At 35.3% G+C, this 19126-nt stretch overlaps 1 protein-coding gene across 2 annotated transcripts in view; it reads left to right on the forward strand.

The window, feature by feature from the left end:
* exp (expansion) overlaps positions 1 to 19126 on the forward strand; it is a 297616-nt gene that overhangs the window by 137202 nt on the left and 141288 nt on the right. The window lies entirely within an intron of this gene.

The following is a 19126-nucleotide window of genomic DNA, read 5'->3' on the forward strand; positions in this document are numbered from 1 at the left end:
GGTCGAAAGAAGACCTTACTCTCGCCCTATCCCCCACCTCCCAATTTTCAGTTGTTGAAATTTGTTTTTCGACTTTTGGTGAATTTTTGAATTTCTTTGTTTCAAAACAGCAAGTAGGTACTCATCTGTTCACAAAATTTGAAGTTTTGAATTTTTTGTTTCAAGGTAGCAGAACTCTTGTTCAAAAAATTCAAAAATTCAGCAAAAATCGAAAAATCCACTTAAGCAGCTGAAAATTGGGCGATAAAGATTGAGGGCTTTCAAAGTCTTCTTTTGAACTTTCCAAATTCCATTCCAATCGAAGATTCCCATGTCAGAGGTTACCTTGTGAGAGTAGATTTTTGAAATTTTTTAATTTTCAGAAAAGAGTAAATACCATGTGCTTTGTTTTTGTAGCCAATTTCTCGTTTTCTGTATTTTTTAAAGAATTTTATTTAAATTGAACTTTCTGTGAGAAACACTTTCTAAAAAAAAATTTCCACAGACTTGATTGAAGTTTTAAATTATATTTTCTCAATATAAAAGATGTAAATTTTTTCATTTTTTGGATCATTAGCGACTGATTGAGCTGATGACTAACGATGATACCGTCGTCGCGTCTTCCTCTCCGTCCCCCCAACTTGTTTCCCTGATGGATTTATTGAATTTTGCAACATTTTTCAGTTCTTAGAGAAGAAATGCCATATTGTGATTGAATTTTGTGAATAATTTCTTGTTTTCTGATTTTTATTTTTTTGTCATTTTATTCAAATGGAATCTTTTATGAAAAAAAAGCCTAAACATTTTTTTTTTTTTTTTGAAGTTTCCACAGACAGACGTATCAAATATGTATATTTTGAAAGTTTTTCTTACAATTAAGAGTGTGTTTCTTTGATTTTTTGGAACATTTATAACTAATTGAGCTGACAATGATATCCTCTTCCTACCCCCTCCCCCATCATATTTTTGTGGTGGATTTATTGAATTAAATTTTTTTTTGAGGTAGAGATAAAGGTTATGCTCTTAGTTTTTATCGCAGTCTCTCGTTTTTTTAAATTCTACTTTAATGGAATTTTTATACATAGAAGAAATGGAATATTTTTAGAATTTAGTTCTCACAAATTGATTAAAAGCTTGAATAATTTTCAAATTTGAGTGAATTTTTTCAATTTTTCGGATCATTATCAACTGATGATGAAAAATACACCTCCCAGTTCACTTCTCAATTCCATATTTTTAATTTTTATCATGCCTTCCCCCCCCCCCACCCTTCTGAATATAATACATTCAAAGGAGATTTTCTTGTTTGAAAAATTGTTTGAACTTTTTTTCTCGAATTTTTTTGAATTTTTTTTCAACATTTTTCGACTGTGGCCAAAGTTAACTATTCTTGGCGAGGATATAGTGTTAAGATGAAAGTAAATCCGTCATTTGTTCTTTCAACACATGAGAAAAATTGAATGAAAAGGGGACTGTATAAGAGGTTGTAAATTCTAAAAATCATATCTCAGTAGCTATGTCAACTTTGATTACAATTCATTACCTGTATGGCGCCTTACCTCTAGACAGGGAGAAATAGACACGCTTGTAATTAATTCTAACATCGTGTAAATACTAAGTACACACTTGTCGGCGTTTAAATTTGACCGTAAAAGTGTAAACTGAATTGCGAACAGTTGTTAGCGAGTTAATTACCTACGTAGAAGACATTAACACTTCATTTAGATACCTACCTGCCTACCTAGTACAATCTACATAACATGTGTACACTTTTAGAAGTACAATGTGGACATTCATGGTACATTTGATCTTTCGTTGTGGTCATTCAACAATCAGTGTTTTGAACTTGTCCAGTACGTTCTTCTATTTTACGATATTGCAGATCGTAAAGTGTAATGTGTAGCTTTTTTTCTCTCCTTTTAATATCGTACCTACTCGAGCCGTTCTAGTTTCCAAAGAAGAGTATACGAAATGAAAAAAAGAACGGGATTGCAAAGTACTCCACCCATATCGACTGAATGAGAAATACCTATATCTAAATGAAAAAGAAAAAAAAACTACTACGAAGGTATCCATACCATACGCACCTGTAAAGAGCAATTTTTACTTTCATGTTGGCGATGAGAAGAGAGCCAAGGGACGAAGAGGGAGCGCTACGGCATCTATGGCGAACCCGTTATAAACAGTTGTAACAGGTATTAAACTAGATCATTACGCCATATCTGTTAAACGCGTTTATAATCAGATGGTTGTTGTGGCCAGAAGGTTGCACTATTTCTACCTTTACTACCACACTTGCACATCTCTCAGTGTAAAATACACGTAGGTACCATGGGGACCAATGGTACTACAGAGAGAGAGATACCTGTGCCTAGATATCGTAGATAGTATTTTGGTGTGTGTGTCGGTAGATGTTGGTAAAACGAAAGAGAAAGTATCCGTTACTCCCATTGTACATAGTCTACACATTTTACACACATACACCTATAGTATAGACTCGACTCAGACATATAGGCAATGGTGTACTGTAATAGTAATGCATACAATAAGCCATTCAACTATGTACTCCCATGCTTAGTGTACACTCCTATGAACACTTTTACTTATGTTCAAAGACGTATAATCGGTCTGCTATGCCATATGTGAAGCTATTTCCGTGTATAGAGTAAGTACAGACAGGAGACTACCTCACATAATATGTGTACCTGTACGTATCGTAGCGATACACTCGATCGACCACCATTTTGATACGCTTGAAAATTGAGTAAAAAAATAATAAACTATCACCCATGCGATGATAATGAGATTCACGTATCCATCTATAATACTCGTAATTTCGGACTCGATACCAGCTACAATTTATGAGGAGGAGGAGGAAAAAAACCAGAACTAACGAGAAACTGGAAACAGAAGCAAATTGACGAATATTTATCGATCGTTTGTGTTTGTTTCCGAAAGGAAGTGTATACGAGAAGATGCAAATACTACGATACTTACGCTGCATTGGCGTAGAAAGTGAATAGTGTTTCACGAAATCTTCATCCAAGTGGAAGTTTTTTTTTTCATTTTAGAACGGGTTTAACGGACGTTTCCTGTGCTATTGTTTTGACGCGAAGGTACGTGGATGTAGCCAATGTTAATGGTTTATGCCTGAATTGTGCCCGAGTCGACTTCTTTGTATATATGGGTAGCGACTTGAGGGGCGACCTTGTACCGAAAAGAGTTTATTAAGGATTTTGATCAATTTGAGCCTTGGTATTAAAATAACGACTTTGAAAGCAGGTGATATAATGGAGAGAATTTACGAGATGGTGGTTTTTTTTTGGGGGGGGGGGGGTTGAATGAGAGGTGTCTTGGGGTAGTACATATAAATGTATAGTTGGTAGGTCAGTAATGTTGGATGTTGCTTGAAACTGGTCATTTTCTCTGAATATTATGCCAGATTGAAAAAATATATTTTTTATGTTTGATTTTGCTGTATTAGGTGAAAATTGGCGACGATGCTTTTTTATGGCGAAGCAATATTTCAAAGTGTTTCAGGTGTTGACTTTTTAATCCAGATTTTGAAATTCGAATCTCGTCAAAATGTTGAAATATAACTGAACCTGATGTTAAATGGTAAATTACGGAAAATTTATAGAAAATTTTGAAAAGCACCAATAGAACTGATCTGGCAGAATTTACAGGGAGCGCTCATTTCTTGAAATAATTTTGATCACAAATTCTGACTTCTCATCCCACATTTTAAAAACATCAATAGAATTCTTGGTATCGATTTGACTAAAATTGAGGGAATACTTTTTTAGGGATATATGAATAACATTTTTTCTAGACTTCGGAATAAAAATTCAAAACATGGAATGCTAAAAGCGTTAAAAATACTGTTTCTCGTCGTAAAAAAAAAATTGAAATTTCGTAAAAATTTGTCTAATATGCCATAAAAAATCATAAGAAAAAGTGGGAAATAACGAAATAAGGTAGTAAAATTTATCAAAACTGCATGAAAAAGTGTTCAATACGTGTTTAAATGCTGTTGAAGCACTCAAAAAACATTACAATCCCCCCCCAAAAAAACAAACTGAAATCGCGTAGAAATAATCAAATAAGCATTAAAAACACGACATTTCTATAAAGTGCTAAAAATTTGCTAAAATTTGCCCAAAAAAAGTGTTTAAAATGTGTTAAAATAATTTAAAAGTTCTTAAAAAAAGAATAAAATTTCCAAAAATAACAAGATTTCTTTTGCAAAGCGAGCGCTGAAAACGTGTAAAAATGATGTAAAAGCATTTCAAAGAGGATTGAAATCACTAAAAATGACCAAAAAAACTTCAGTAAAATTTTCCAAAAATTCGCCAAAAAGTGTTCAAAAACTGTTAAAGTGGAGTAAAAAAAACTCTCAAAAAGCGTAGATAATTTTCAAAAAGTGAATAAATCTCAGCGAAATTCGCCAAAAATGCATTTATAAGGGGTTTGAAAACGCGCAAACACTTAAAAAAGCATTGAAAACACAGTAAATTCTCACAAAGTGATAAAACATTTGTAAAATTAGCTCAAAATGCGTGAAAAGTACGTTGAAAACGTGTGAAAATGATGTTGAAATACTCTTAAAAGAATTAATAAATTAGTGAAAAGTATTAAAAAGTAACAACATTTCGAAAAGTTCTGAAAAATTTGTGAAAAATGTTCAAAATGTATTAAAAAGGAGTAAAAACACTCAAAATACCATATCATTGTAAATTCTCTAAACGTAATGAAATCTTAGCAAAGTTGACTAAAAATAAACGAAAAGAGGTTGAAAAAGTGTAAAAATGGTACATATAAAAAGTAACCTATTTTATCCCCGATTTTGGGATTTTTTTTCAAAATTGGGTAAAATTCAGAATATGGGATTTTTATGCTTTTTTTTTGCAATTTTTATCCGCATCAGTAAGAAAAAAGTTGCACAATTCCCCTGGAATATTTGGTATTTTTGAAAAGGTACTCCAGAGTTTTAATTTTCAGCAGTCGAGGTTAATTTTTCAATTTTTGGCAAATTTTTGAAAATGGTGGAACTATCCTATGCATATTGGTATACTAATTTTCCACAAAATGAGTAAATAGGTATATGCGGAGGTAAAAATCTGAAACTTGGTTTACAAACTGAGCCACTAAGATCACCCCCTCCACTCCCGTCGATTACGATCATTTTCTAGCTGATTTGGAGCCTCTTTTCCAGTGCAGCAAAAAATTACTTTTCTCCGACAATTTTAAATCGTTCCAGAATGAGTTGTAATCAATTTCAGTAGCTGAAAACTTGATCGTCATAAGTTCGACCTTCTGAATCGATTAGGGCAGATGAATTGCAAATCCGAAAAGACGAGGTAAAAAGTGTATTTTTTTACAAATTGATTTCGTCTAGCCTCATTTTCCAGCCGATCTGGAGCATCCAGCAAAAACTGATTTTTCTCCAGCAATTTCAAATTGTTTCAGAAGGAGTTTTAATCAATTTCGTTGGCTGAAAACTTGATCTTGTGATAAGGATTGACCTTCCAGACTGCTTTAGGTGGTTACTGCGAAATTTCACAACTGTCAGTCTAAAAGTAAATTTTTAAACAATTTATAAATTTCAGAAAAAGTTAAAAAATCAAATTTCAATTTTCAAAGAAAGCTGCATAACGAGCAGGTTTTTTCAGTATCGTTTGGTCTATTTACAGAATCACCCGACTCGAAAATAATCTCATTTCGACTTTTTTGGAGCATCCAGCGACTTTTGAAATTTTCACAGAAGCACAGTTAAATTCCAGAAAAAACGAAACAAATTCAAATTTTTTAAAGATGGTGTGCAAAGTTTGACCCTTCCATCTGGAGAAATTTCAAAACTCGCTGGATGCTCCACAAATGTTTGTAATAAGATTGTTTTCGAGCTTGATTTTTTTTTTTTGGAATTTACAAACTGGTTACAAAATTTTTGAACTGCTACTCAAAGTTATATGAGCTTGAGTTCATTTTTGGATATTTGGACCCTCCAGAATTTCTCAAAACTAGTAGCCGGGAGGAAATATTCACAATATGGTATTTTTTGGTAAACTATTTTTTTTCTATGTAAATTACCTACTAGTTATTTTGACTTCGCTGAAAAAAATAACGTTTCATAAAAAACAAGTTTGAGAACCCCCTCAAAACACATTCTTTAAATGATTGAAATTTTAAAAAATTCACCAAAAATCCAAAAATGACCCTGAGCTTTTAGGTTATGTGGGTTTCAGGACACGCTGTTTCGATCTAGCTTAGTTTCGTTCAAATTAGAGAGTGTCAGTTTAAAAGATTCCCTTCAACTGTACCAAAAAATTATTTTTATATGCATAAAAACTCGTCCATTACATCGACCTTCCCAAGCAGAGAAATCGATCAATCGAAGCTGCAAGTATAAAACAAATATTACGCGAACCTATCTCGCGGCCAATTCTTCAGGTGCACGAATAATTAGACGAGTTTCAAATTAACCACATAGCTAGGTAGGTCTAGGTATACTAAGTACATACATATGAATTCCACACACACGTAATCATTCTGTAAGACGACTATACTTACATCACATCGTGTGAGATAAATGCTTTATGCCGTTATACTTGTCTTGTACACAGATAGGTATATGAGGTACATATGTGCTGTACACTCAACAGTCGACATACTACAGTAGGTTGCCTATTATGCATAGACATCCACAAGTACGAGTACGTCCGATAAGCTCCACTTTTTTGTACACAGTAGCCAGCTTTTTAATTAACGGTGTTGGAGGCGAATTGCAAAGTACGGTGGGTAATTTGCGACACCGCACGTTCGGTTCGGAGAAATTGACCGCATCTGTATGATCGACAATAGGCAGTATGTAGTACGCGAATCCGACCAATCGGTCAGCGGGATTCGAGGCGTTGAGCACGATCCACGGTGTAATTATTTTCAACGACGTTGAGCACCTCAGTACCAATCCAATGTACTAAGAAAAAAGGTATGGGCTATATCTCACGACAGCGACCGCGCCTATGTAAGAATTAGATCAATCCCTCTGTGTACCAACTCCCAATGCATAAGATGACCGAGTACATAATAAAATGCATGTTGTGTTGAAAGTATACAGCGTCGTATGACATGTGTACCCAGAAAGATACCTGTAATGTTGAAATTATCCGCCAGAAATTCGATATCTCTGATCAGCTGCGAGAGAATACATAAATTTAATTATATTTTTGTCCAACGACGACGTCAACTTCTCTATAAGCTCTCACTAGCGTGTAATCTTATATCCCTGTAGCCAGCTAGAGGACTCTGCATGCTGCTTTGGCAAAACCGAATACCTCGGTGTCATTTACCACACTTTAAACATCACCTGTGTGTACTCCAATCATCGACATTGTCGCCGATATCGGTTCAATTTCCACAACTATACGAGTATATGCAGACTAGACGAGCCGAACGTTCACCCAGGCCATAAAATTTATGCTGGCAGAAATCGAATATACCTTTACGGATTAAGTTCGCCTTCGCCTTCGCCACATTCTTGTGCAGTTTGATGATGTTTTTCAGCCTATACGAAAGCATCCAGATCCAGCATCCACAATCCACATCCAGCCAGTCGATGATCCGAGTATCCTTGCTTATGGTGATTTATCTCTTCCCTGTCGAACGTCTCGATATACGATTTTATTACCGTCACGTGATCCAACGTAATTTATTATAATTCGTTCGCGCAGACGATCACCGTGAATTTCTGCAGTCGATAGTTCGCTGCATGCCACAACATTCTCTACATCCTCTCAACGAACAAATTATATAGGCTGAATAATTGCTAAGCAGGCATACGCATAGGTAAGTATGTAGACAGACGCGTGTGTGTTTACGTAATTCTAAAAATAAGCAATTTTATAGCTCCAATTTAAAATACTCGTATAGAAAGAAAGACAAGTTGTTAAATCGATCTAGATCTACAACCATGTAATCGATAGATTGTAGGTACGCGTATAAACATGTATATTGTATACATGTGACCTTGCTCGGGTTGGTTCGTGTGCCGAAGCTAGATTATCTTTTTGAAATGAAAAAGTAATCGTATAAGATCTCGCATAGAGCTCTCTCAAGTCGAAGATTCCTTATGGAAAGGAATTTTGTACAGTTTGAGCAGATGTCATGTCAGTATAGAAATGGCTGATCTAGATCAGAACGTGATTTTTTTTTAATGATCCTTACACTCATAAAGTTTTAAATCTAATTTAATCGTTTTTAACCATTCGGATTCTAATCCTGTAGGCACAATTAAACATTTTAATTGCGCGTGCTTTAATTTTCAACATTTGGCCTACTGAAGTGAGATAATGGAGGGAGGGGAGAGGGAGTTGAAGAAGAAGATTTTATAGGGGGGGGGGGTTCAATTTAATTCACTGTTTTATTTATTAAAATTCTGCTTAATTTTCAGTTTCAAAAATCATCTGCATTTTGATTCTTTGAATTGTACTTGAGGTTTAAAAAAAAAAAGTTCTATTTTCCAAATGCTGACCCCAGATTTTGGGAGAATAACATTCAAAAAATTTCACTAGATTAGCAGAGCTGAAAATTAAAACTCTGGAGTATTCCAACAATTCCAAATATTCCAGTCAAATGAATTTTTTCTCACTGATGCGGATAAAAATTATAAAAAAAAGCATAAAGATCCCATATTATTCTGAATTTTACCCCATTTTGAAGAAAAAAAATCCCAAAATCTGGGATAAAATAGGCACCCGAATTTTGAAATTTTGCCTTAGATTCTGAGACACGAAATTTGGATAGTTCAATAAATTATTGTTTTACGAAGTCGATTTTAAAATTCCAAGATTTTTTTAAAACCTGGGTTACGAATTCAAAATTTGGAACATTCCAGAAATTCAATCTTAAAATTTCAATAGAACCTGGTATTTTTAAAAGCTGCATATGACTGAGATCAAACTCAGAAAAAATAACATGCAGTATCCTTTCACTTGTGACCAGAAAATAATTTTCCTCAATTTTTCCAAGTTTAACTAAGATTTAATTTTTTTCAGATTTAAATACTTTTTTGAGTGTTTGTATACCATTTTTACACGATGTCAACCTCTTTTCGTGTATTATTGGTCAATTTTGTTCGGATTTCATTTTTAGAGAATTTTCAGTGATACGTTTTTTTTTGAGTATTTTTACGCCTCTTTCATACATTTTGAACATTTTTCACGAATTTTTCAGTGATTTAATGACTTTTTAAGATATTTTTACGTTAATGTAACACTTTTTGACACATTTTCATAAACCTTTGACAAATTTTACAGAAATTGTGTTATTTTTTAATACTTTTAAGTATTTTATAAACTTTTTTAAGAATATCAGTAGGATTTTCAAATTTCTCTAAAAGGTTTTGGAATCAATTTGGACGACTAGAAATTAAGTTGTGGATAATTATGGACAAATTCAACGAGTTAATCTAAATTTTTGGTTTGTGTTTTTTTGACCAAGATTTTTTTAATGATGAGTGGATAATGGTGGGCAAAAAACACCCTTGAAGTGTTCACCTGAGAACCGAGCCAAAGGTGGATAAACTTGTTGAATAATTTGAGAACTACCCGCAACTCGATTTTCAGATTCCCATCCTAATTTACACGCCTTCTGGAAAATTTTTAAATTCTGTAGATAATTGAAAATCGCACTGGAAGCTCCAGAATGGTTTGAAATGGTGAAATTCCGGTTGAAAAACTTGGTTTTAGGCAAGATATGGCCATTCGTGCAAATTTCAAAATTTTCCTCGCGAACAGTAATTTTTTTCATTTTTTTTTGGAGGGGGGGCATCGGGCAGAATAATTATTAAGAAAGAGACTTTGAAAAAAATCAAAAATTTCCTGTTCATGAGGAAAATTCTGATTTTTTCAAATTCTCTTTCTTAATATCCCCCCCCAAAAAAAAATTGGAAATAGCCTCGAATGTGGATAAATCCCTTTAAACAGATCGAGAATATGCCATAGCTCAATTTTTAGCTGCTGAAATTAATTTCCACCCCTTCTGGAGAAATAAAAATTGTGCTGAAGGTTCTAAAATGGCCGGAAATGGTGAAATTCGGTTCAAAGGGGGAGGAGGGGTTGGTATATTTTTTAAAGGAAGCATAAATCGTCACGAATGGTAAATTCCAACTTTTCAAAAATCTGCCAAAAAATATCCGAGAGTATTTGGTCCTTTTGGGAATCCTTCGCAGACTTTCTGGTAGACTAGTTGAGATGATTGCACTCTTATCAATGAATTCCTTACCAAACCTCAGGTAATCCAAAATTATCACGATATCAGCATTTGAAAATGAGGTAATTCGTTCTTGGAGACATTTCAAGGTTCCAAGAGCTTTCAACAGCAGCCAAAAACACATCTAAACAACAGCTCAATCCATTTCATTGTTCATTGAGGCATTTCGAGATCCCACAACCGATCAAGTGGCCTTAAATACATATAATATATGTGTAAAAAAAAAAACCTTTCATGATCCAGATACACAGATAAATAATAAGTGGTACTTGCAAGATGCACCCTTGTATAGATGATTATACCCTTTCAGAAGAGCGCATTTTGACACCTACAGATAACTAACAAGATATACGCCTCTGTATAGTGAAACACCTTACACGATACCCATCATCACACACAGTAGCTCGTTTCCCAATAAATAGTAGTTGCTTAGTTGCGTGTCTAATGGACATCTTGACGAGCAGATGCGTTAATCTGGCTAACTCTAAGACACCTTCATCATCATGGCGATTTGGTCCTACATCACGCTAACGGCCAGTCCAGCTCGGTTGGTATCTCGTCCATTTTCATTATTACCATCATCTGTAGCATCGCTCAACTTACATATTCAGTTTGATAGCCCGATGAGCGAAGCAGTCACGATGACCTAAATAATAATCATATTACAGTACACACCCCGATTCGCGAGTCTTCGCTGCAAATGGCTTGAAAGTGAAGACGATTCGGGCGCATATTACGTTGATCGCGTCTCGTCTGAGATGTTCGTGTAAAAAATCGTGATTTATATACCATATGATCTTTTTATTCGTTCGTTGGCTCGAGTATAATACGATAAGTTCACTTTCATCGTGGTACGTTGCTTTTCATCAAACGTGCAGATCTTGGCCGGTATAATTTTTGTTAAACTGTATCGTTTCATCTCTTTTTACTGACTACTGATACAAATACCTACCTACGCTTTTGTATCGTCAATATGACGTGTGCCATCATTGAATTAGACTGACCACTGACCAGTGACCATATCACAATAATCGGTTGCTCATTTGCCATTCATCATATTCGTCGTGTGCTTAGTGAAAGTGATACTCGATGAAGGATGCTTTCAGTAACATATCCTTAGACATCGCAGCAGCCCATAATTTGACCACCCATCTTCTGTCATCTGCTTGACGAAGAGTTCAAAGACACCAACGCATCTCGCGGAAAATTTAATTAATAAAATAAATTAATTCGCTCGAACGACTGGCAAAATACGGCGCTTAGACAATGAAACCGACGACTCATCATGCAATTTTGCAGAGGAGTTGAACGAATAGTACAACATGACACGCGGTTGGGTCGTCGTCGTCGGTGAGAATATCCTTGAACTGATTTCGTTATAGTTTTTAGGAGGCAGTACATCTACATAGTATACAGTTTGGAGAAAAACATAACAAAAACAAAACAACAAAAGGCGCACACGTATTCGCGTCTTGTTCGTGCGCTGGCTGACTCTCTTTCCGCCTTGTTAATGTATCATTGTAAAGGTAAAGCCAAAGCCACAGAGAGCATCGCGACGTCGCTGTTGCCGCCGTCGCAATTATACAACCATTGTATGCAGTAGCTACACCAACTACTATGTAAGTGTACCTACGATTTTCCCTGATTACGCCGCATACAATTCATACTCGTACCTACTCGTGATGTGATTTTTCGACTAATTTCGTAATTTTGTCGACGATATGGGAGAACGACAGCGGCAAGGTGCAGGTTTTAGCATAATTTCAAGGGTTCTTCGTCTAAATGAACAAATTGCCAGCACCCAAGGTGCAAGCTTCCGAAAATTGTTGATGAAGGGCCGGATATAGAGCTGCGTCGAGTGGGTATCAATGCGATTGATGTATGAATGAACGATTGTTTTCCATGTGAAATAGGAAATGCTTTTACAGTGTAGAAAGGTTACCTGCTCCGATGATCAGGTTCTTTGAAACGTCGTCTTTGAAGACAAGGTTGCTCTGTGCGGTCAAAGGGCATCGTCGAAAAACCATCAAGAAGCTCGGTGGGTTAATTATTTTGCTAATTTTATGTGCGCAACAGACAATCGCAGTGATGTAAAGGGTACGTTTAATGAGGAAACCTCTTGAGATGTCTGTTTCTGATTTGAACAGGATCGCGATTTTTGAAAAGATCAGTCAAAGATGGCACAGGATGATTTTGACCAAATTCAGTATTAAAGACCCTTTTTTTTTGAGCAGTAAGTCATTCAGAAAATATTTTAGCTTCAAAATGCTTCAAAGGTACCCCTCGAGGGGAGACACAAGTCCTCAAAGATGAGGATTTTCAAAGAGTGAGTGTTTTTTTGGCTCTTGCCTCGTTTTAGGACGAATTTCCACCAATTTTTATTCCATAAAATACGAGATATTCTTTGAAAAAATCATAAATCGCTAAAAAAAATAATCAATTTTGAATTTTCAAAAATTCGCTAAAACTTGAAAAATCAATTTTGAGCAGCTAAAATTTTGGCTACAGAGGTTTCAGTCAATGCTCTTTCCAATAATTGCATGGCGAAGATTCGTTGATAGAATGCCTGACGAACAGTCCCCTCGAAAAGTCAAAGAATACTCTCCACAATTCTTCTACAGTTTCCCTGACGAGCTGAGCTTACTGGGTCAAAGTTCAATGATGATGATGATGAAAACAAAATCCTTTCAGAAAAATCAAATTTTAGTGGCCTTTAAGTACCTTACCCCAATTTCGACATAAATATACCGTTTCATAGCTGAGAGTGCGCTTTATTGAGTGGTGTATTCAGATTTAAAATTTACCCAAAAGAAAATATTTCACAGTAATTTTTGCTTAGGTGGTTCCTCTTGTCCGAACTTCCCAGAAATACATAGAAATAAAAATTACTTAATAAATAAATAACATTGAGCTTCATGAACTTACAAATAGGATATCATTAATAATTATAGGGTGATATTTAGACATGTTTAGGGTGATATTTAGACACGTATTCTCTTCTTCTTTTTTCCATTAAGGGAACTAACACGGGGGTAGTCAATATTGTGCTTCTGGTTGTTTGCGATATTAAGTCCGTTGCGTTTGATTTACGCTTAACAGAGGACGGCGTTACAAAGTCCGCTTCCGAAACCAAACATTCGATACAATGATTGATGTATACTATATCAAGATCAAGGTTTGAAATTTTTTTCCCTCCATTAATAGTACGATGAAAAAAATCCTTTATATATTGTGATGCGGAGTGTAAAACTTGTGATAAACCGAGAGCTGTAATACCTCGAGTGTATTCAAAATATAAGATGATATTTCTCCAATTTTCAAGGCCAAGATGGAGGCATTCATCAGTGCAATATCTAACAGTATACAAAAACCAAAATAGTTTCAGAGTCTTGGGTAGATATTTGACTGCTGCTGATTTGCTCCTGTAGTCTTCTTTAATGGCAGGAGTGATGAGTGGGGTATCAACGTATATGTATCCTTCATTATCGTCGTACCCTAATTTCCATTTCTTATACAAGATGTCAGCAACCACTTTCCGGGGATTATTGAAAAATTCAGTCCACTTCTCAACATACCAACCACAAATTGTTGAATTGCATTGAGTTTGTGGCTGTGCCATTTTGTCCATCGGATTACGTTCGATGAAAAATTTGTTGTGAAATGAAATAACTTCCCTAAGTTTCACTTCACACTCACGGGATTGTTCGAGGCAAATCAATTTCCATTTTATCACGTCACATTCCCAGGCATACTTACTGGCAAGCTTGGCATAATCAATGGTAGTCACAAAACTGGAATCAGCGTCAGTATTTTCAGAGGAATGGCTTGACCCATCATCTTTATATGTTGGGTAATTGTCTTCGGGACAGAATTTTTCACCAGGGTTGGTCGGCCGAGGGATTTGTAGGTATTCTGTGTGTGATTCATCTCCACTACAAATGCGAAAAAACACCAAAATCGCAATATCGCGAAAATACATTTCTACACTTAGGCATAATCAACAAATGCGAAAAAACATCAACATCACAAGCTGCGAATCGTAGTTATACATAAAGCAACAAATGCCATATATATAAGAAAGAAAGGGGTTAAGACAAATTAAACTTTTTCATTCTATTAGGTATCATAAAAGATTAAAGAAGATATGATAGGACAGCCTATACAAAAAAAAAATATTGATTAGTATTTCAATATAAGCCTTCAATACTCGCTCAGATATATGAGTTCACAATTAGAAAACTCATATGATAAGATGTTTTAAAATTAAAAATTTGATTATATGTACTATGATGAAACGTGAGCATTTTCATTAAATACCTATACATGAGATTCGAATTTACAAGTTTTTTCAACTAGAAATTCGAGTTATAGAGGCGAAACGTTGGCGACGTTCGACTTATACGGAGGTTTTTTCTATAGCTTTCTACGAATTTTACTTCGAGTTATCAAAGGTTTCGGACTTCTTATTTCGAGATAAAGAAGTGAATTTTACAATAAGTCTTATGGGGAGTTGAGGGGAAACAGACTTTGCTTCGAGTTACCGGAGTTTTCGAGTTAACGGAATTTGAGTTATCGAGACGCCACTGTACTTTCTTCCTATCAATCCATAAAATTAAAATTTTGCCTGCAAAACGTTCATATAAGGGTAAGGTACCCGAATATCGACCACCATTTTGATTTTTCAATTTACTCAGCCCCAAATTTATGTTGAAACCCCATTGATGGCTCAAAATGACCGCCAATTATTCTAGTTTTACCCCCCAAAATTTGAACCCACAATTTTTTTCGTTCGATGTTTGCCGATCGATTTTCTGAAAAGTGCGAAATTTAGATACTGAAAAAAAGTGCTCCTAATATCGACCACCTATAAAATGGATAAAAAGGACTATGTGATTATGAGAAAAAACGATTTTAATTGACAAAACGAGTTCAAATTAATTAAAGCAATTTACCACAAAGATTAAAATTAATTTTAACAATACGAGCACACGTATTTTTTTTTATTTGAGGCCTCCTCAACAGCGGTATCGCAGACCTCGTGAGCCCAGGAAAAGCACTTCGTACACTTGATCCAGATTTGGCCATTTTGGTCGTTTGAATAACGCCACCCACAGAAAGAGACCATTTTTGCCGAGTTTTAGGTTCTTTCGGCATAACTGATGGATAAAGGCAGATAAAAAAAAATTTTGCATAGTGATATGTAAGTGGTGGTGGTCGGATTTAGGAGACTCTTTAAAAAAAAGTTTGAAAAAAATTCACGAATACCTGCACGAAATTGTTTTCCAAATCGATGAAGTATCTTCAAGATATGGAATCTTCTTTTTTGATTGCAATTTACAGCATTTAATTACATATAAATGTAACTGCTAAAATTTAATGAAGAATTGAAAAAACACTCTCAACTTTTTTTTGACTTCTCGAAAACGTTTTTTGTGAATACCTTCACGAATTTTTGCTTTAGAGCTTTGATTTTGGTCTCAATCGATTTGTCTGTGAAAAATACACTAGGAAATAGGAAGTGGTCGATATTAGGGCACCTTACCCTTAACTGCAAAAAAAAAACAAAAATACGCGTTTTTTTTTTTGCAAAATTATGCGAAGTATGCGAAAAATAAATAGAACAAAAAATATTATTCCAGAAGAAGTTTTTAATCAATTTAGACAGCTAATAATTTAATTCTATCATAAGTTCGACTATTTTGATTGATTAGGGCGAGTGAATTGCAAATCCGAGGTGACGAGTCGAAAAGTGTGTTTTTTTCCCAGTTGAAAAAAATATTCCTAAATCGTCAATATTTGCAAAAAATTACTCGAAGCTTCGTCTAGCCTCTAAAATTTGTCCTACCAAATCGATTTCCACCATTTTCCACCAATCGGTCTGAAGCCTCCAGTAAAAACTGAATTTTCTCCAGCTACTTATTTCAAATCGTTCCAGAAGAAATTGTGATCAATTTCAGTAGCTGAAAGCTTAATCCTGTCATAAGTTCGACCTTCTGAATCGATTACGGCAGGTGAATTGCGAATCCGAGGTAACGAGTGAAAAATTGTATTTATGTACTTGTTAAAAAACCCTGAAATTAAAAAAAAAAACAAAATCGTCAATTTCTGCAAAAAAATTACCTATTTGGAACTTCGTCCAACCCCTAAAACTGTCCTTACAAATCGATTGCCACCATTTTCCAGCCAATCTGGAGCCTGTAGAAAAAATTTGCATTTCTCCAATAATTTCAAATCGCTCCAGAAGGTGTTGTAATCATCTTCGACATGCTGAAAATTTAATCCTATCATAATTTCAATTTTCTGAATCGATTAAGGTAGGTCAATTGCAAATCTATTGCAAATCTGAGGTGACCAGTTAAAAAATTTATTTTTCTATGTTGGAAAATCTCAAATTTAAACCTTTCCTAAAGCGCCACAGTTGACCTCCCCCCCCCTCCAAGAAATTGCAATTGCAATCATTTTCAAGTCGGTCTGAAATCTTCAGCAAAAGTTACATTTTCTACAGCAATTTCAAATCACTTTCATTGCTGACTCAGAAACAACAGGGTGATTCCATCCACCCGTCGTTCATTTTTTGGACTCTGTAAAATTGTTTCGGCCATTTTTGCAAAGCTCAAGAAATCGAGAAAAATGGCCAAAACTTATCAATTTTTTCTGTTTTTTTGAAATTGGAAATAATGACCTAACAATTGGCACCTCTGCATTCTAAAATATTCCCTCAGTTTCAGAAAAAATATGTAATTATCTTTCAATGTTTTGGCTTATTTTTTCAGTTTTTGAAATTGACAGCAATGACCAAAAAGTGGGTATCTCTGCATTCTAAAATATTCCTTCAATTTTAGAAACCATATCTTTCAATATTTTGGCTCTTGGGAAGAAAAAAATTTCAAAACATGAGACCAAAATGAGCGATTTGGTTCTAACTGTTCAGTAGAACCTTAAAAATGGTCTTAGATTTTGATGGCAATGACCTAGGTCAACGCAGGATCTCAAATACCATCTTTTGAAACTAGAACATTTTTTCCAAAACAGGTTGGGTAGAGACTAGAGCGAAAAAAACCGCGATTTTTTCGAAATTGTCCCATCTTTGAGTTCCCATATCTCTCCTCCAGTGGCACCTCCTAAGCTAAAATTTTTTCTCGCCGACTTTCAAACTCAAAATGGCGGTCTTCACTGAATGTGATCAAAATCTTCCTACATGTGATATTTTGCATCATCTTTAAAGTCCATATTCGAGAAGAAGGTCCCTTCTCATAAATCCATCAAGCTGGTCAGCTTGTTCACCGTCTGCAACCATAACCCAATCAATAACCGGCGGTACGGTCTTCAAAGGGAGAATCTCTCCGCAACAGACACACGAATGAAACCCACAAGCTGAAAATTACTTCTCATGAACCATATGACAGACCAGTTCCGGCCCACTCTGCATTAAAGTGTAAGTTCGCCGACGACGTTTCCGCAACTCTCGCTTTTCATCATTACGATGTGGTCAAACGAATACGAGAATACGAATACGAATATTATTAAATAAACGAAACGAAAAAATTATTTCTGAGTAAAAAATTATTATTAATATTGCGTTGATAATCGAAACACGGCTACTTTTACCAATTATGTAGCGAGACAATTTTATTTGTATAACGTATTTTTTCTACGTGTCTACCTCGCCTTGTGTCTGTGCCCGGTCTGGCCCGATCTGGTCGCCGTTGCACAAGGAAATGAATATGAAACGAACACGAAGAATAATATCTAAGTATCTAAGAAGAGAAAAAAAAAAGTCCATCTGTGCTGTGGTAAAAAGTACACCACTATAAGTTATTCAGCAAACGTACATCTGACGTTGCGAATTTTACGTATTCTCGACCGGATTTCCGATTCAATGTGCTGCTGCAAAAAAAAAGAGCATAAAATATTAGATACGCCTTTCTTCGCGAACTATTTTTCACCATTACCATTACGATTCACTTTCGTGTGTATCTGGGCAAAATATATATACAGGCAAGGTACGATTCGCGATTCTCGATTCGCGCTACGATAAGCATAATATTTAAACGTGTATGTAATAGCAATTGTTTAATGGTTGTTTTTTTTCCTTGTTTTTGGTCGAGAAAGCGCAAGTAAATACATTGGGCGCGCGTACCAAAGAGGAGTAAAGTGGAAAAAAAACGCGCGAATCGTGATCGCAATATCGATATGTTTAGTGTACGAAGAGGTATAGGTACGAGTAATCGTGTTAGAAAGATTTGTCAGGTATCGCAGAGTGTGCAAGCTGCTCCTTAGTAGCAAATTACTGTGTGTACTTTTTTTCTTTTTTTTTTACCTTTTAATTGGCACGTTGCGGACATTAATTGACCTATATTTGAGCTTATCTGGTTGTTAATTACGACAAGAAATTGCCTTCTTGCTTGTCTTATTTTTACATGCTCGGTCTCTGTCTGGCTGCAGTCGAACTGTAGTGTATGTGCACGTGTGTTGGTGCGAATCTGTGCGTATTGAAATATTTCATAAACAATGCGGTTCTCATAACTTATTGACATTTTGTAACTGTAAATTTTATTTGTGGCGTGCCCGCGATTACGATATATGTATAGTTGTGTGTGCCTCTGTGATTGTGCCAATCCAATACGTTTGTTCGATTTTTTTTCTACCTTATATATGTGTGTGGTTAGGGCGGGTGGATGGAAGGGTTGAATTTGTATCAAGCTGGGAGATTTGGAGCATATGTGCACTGTATGATATGGACAAGCATATGCAAATCAAACGTAACGTAGATAATTAAAGACAATTCTGCTGCGAGCAATTCCGATCGTATCGATAGTTTACTGTCTAGGTATACTTATGGCGCTTTTCAACCTTAAGGGCATCTTTATTTGACTTT

Source organism: Planococcus citri, chromosome 2 (assembly GCF_950023065.1).
Source record: "Planococcus citri chromosome 2, ihPlaCitr1.1, whole genome shotgun sequence".
Classification (NCBI taxonomy): Eukaryota; Metazoa; Arthropoda; class Insecta; order Hemiptera; family Pseudococcidae; genus Planococcus; species Planococcus citri.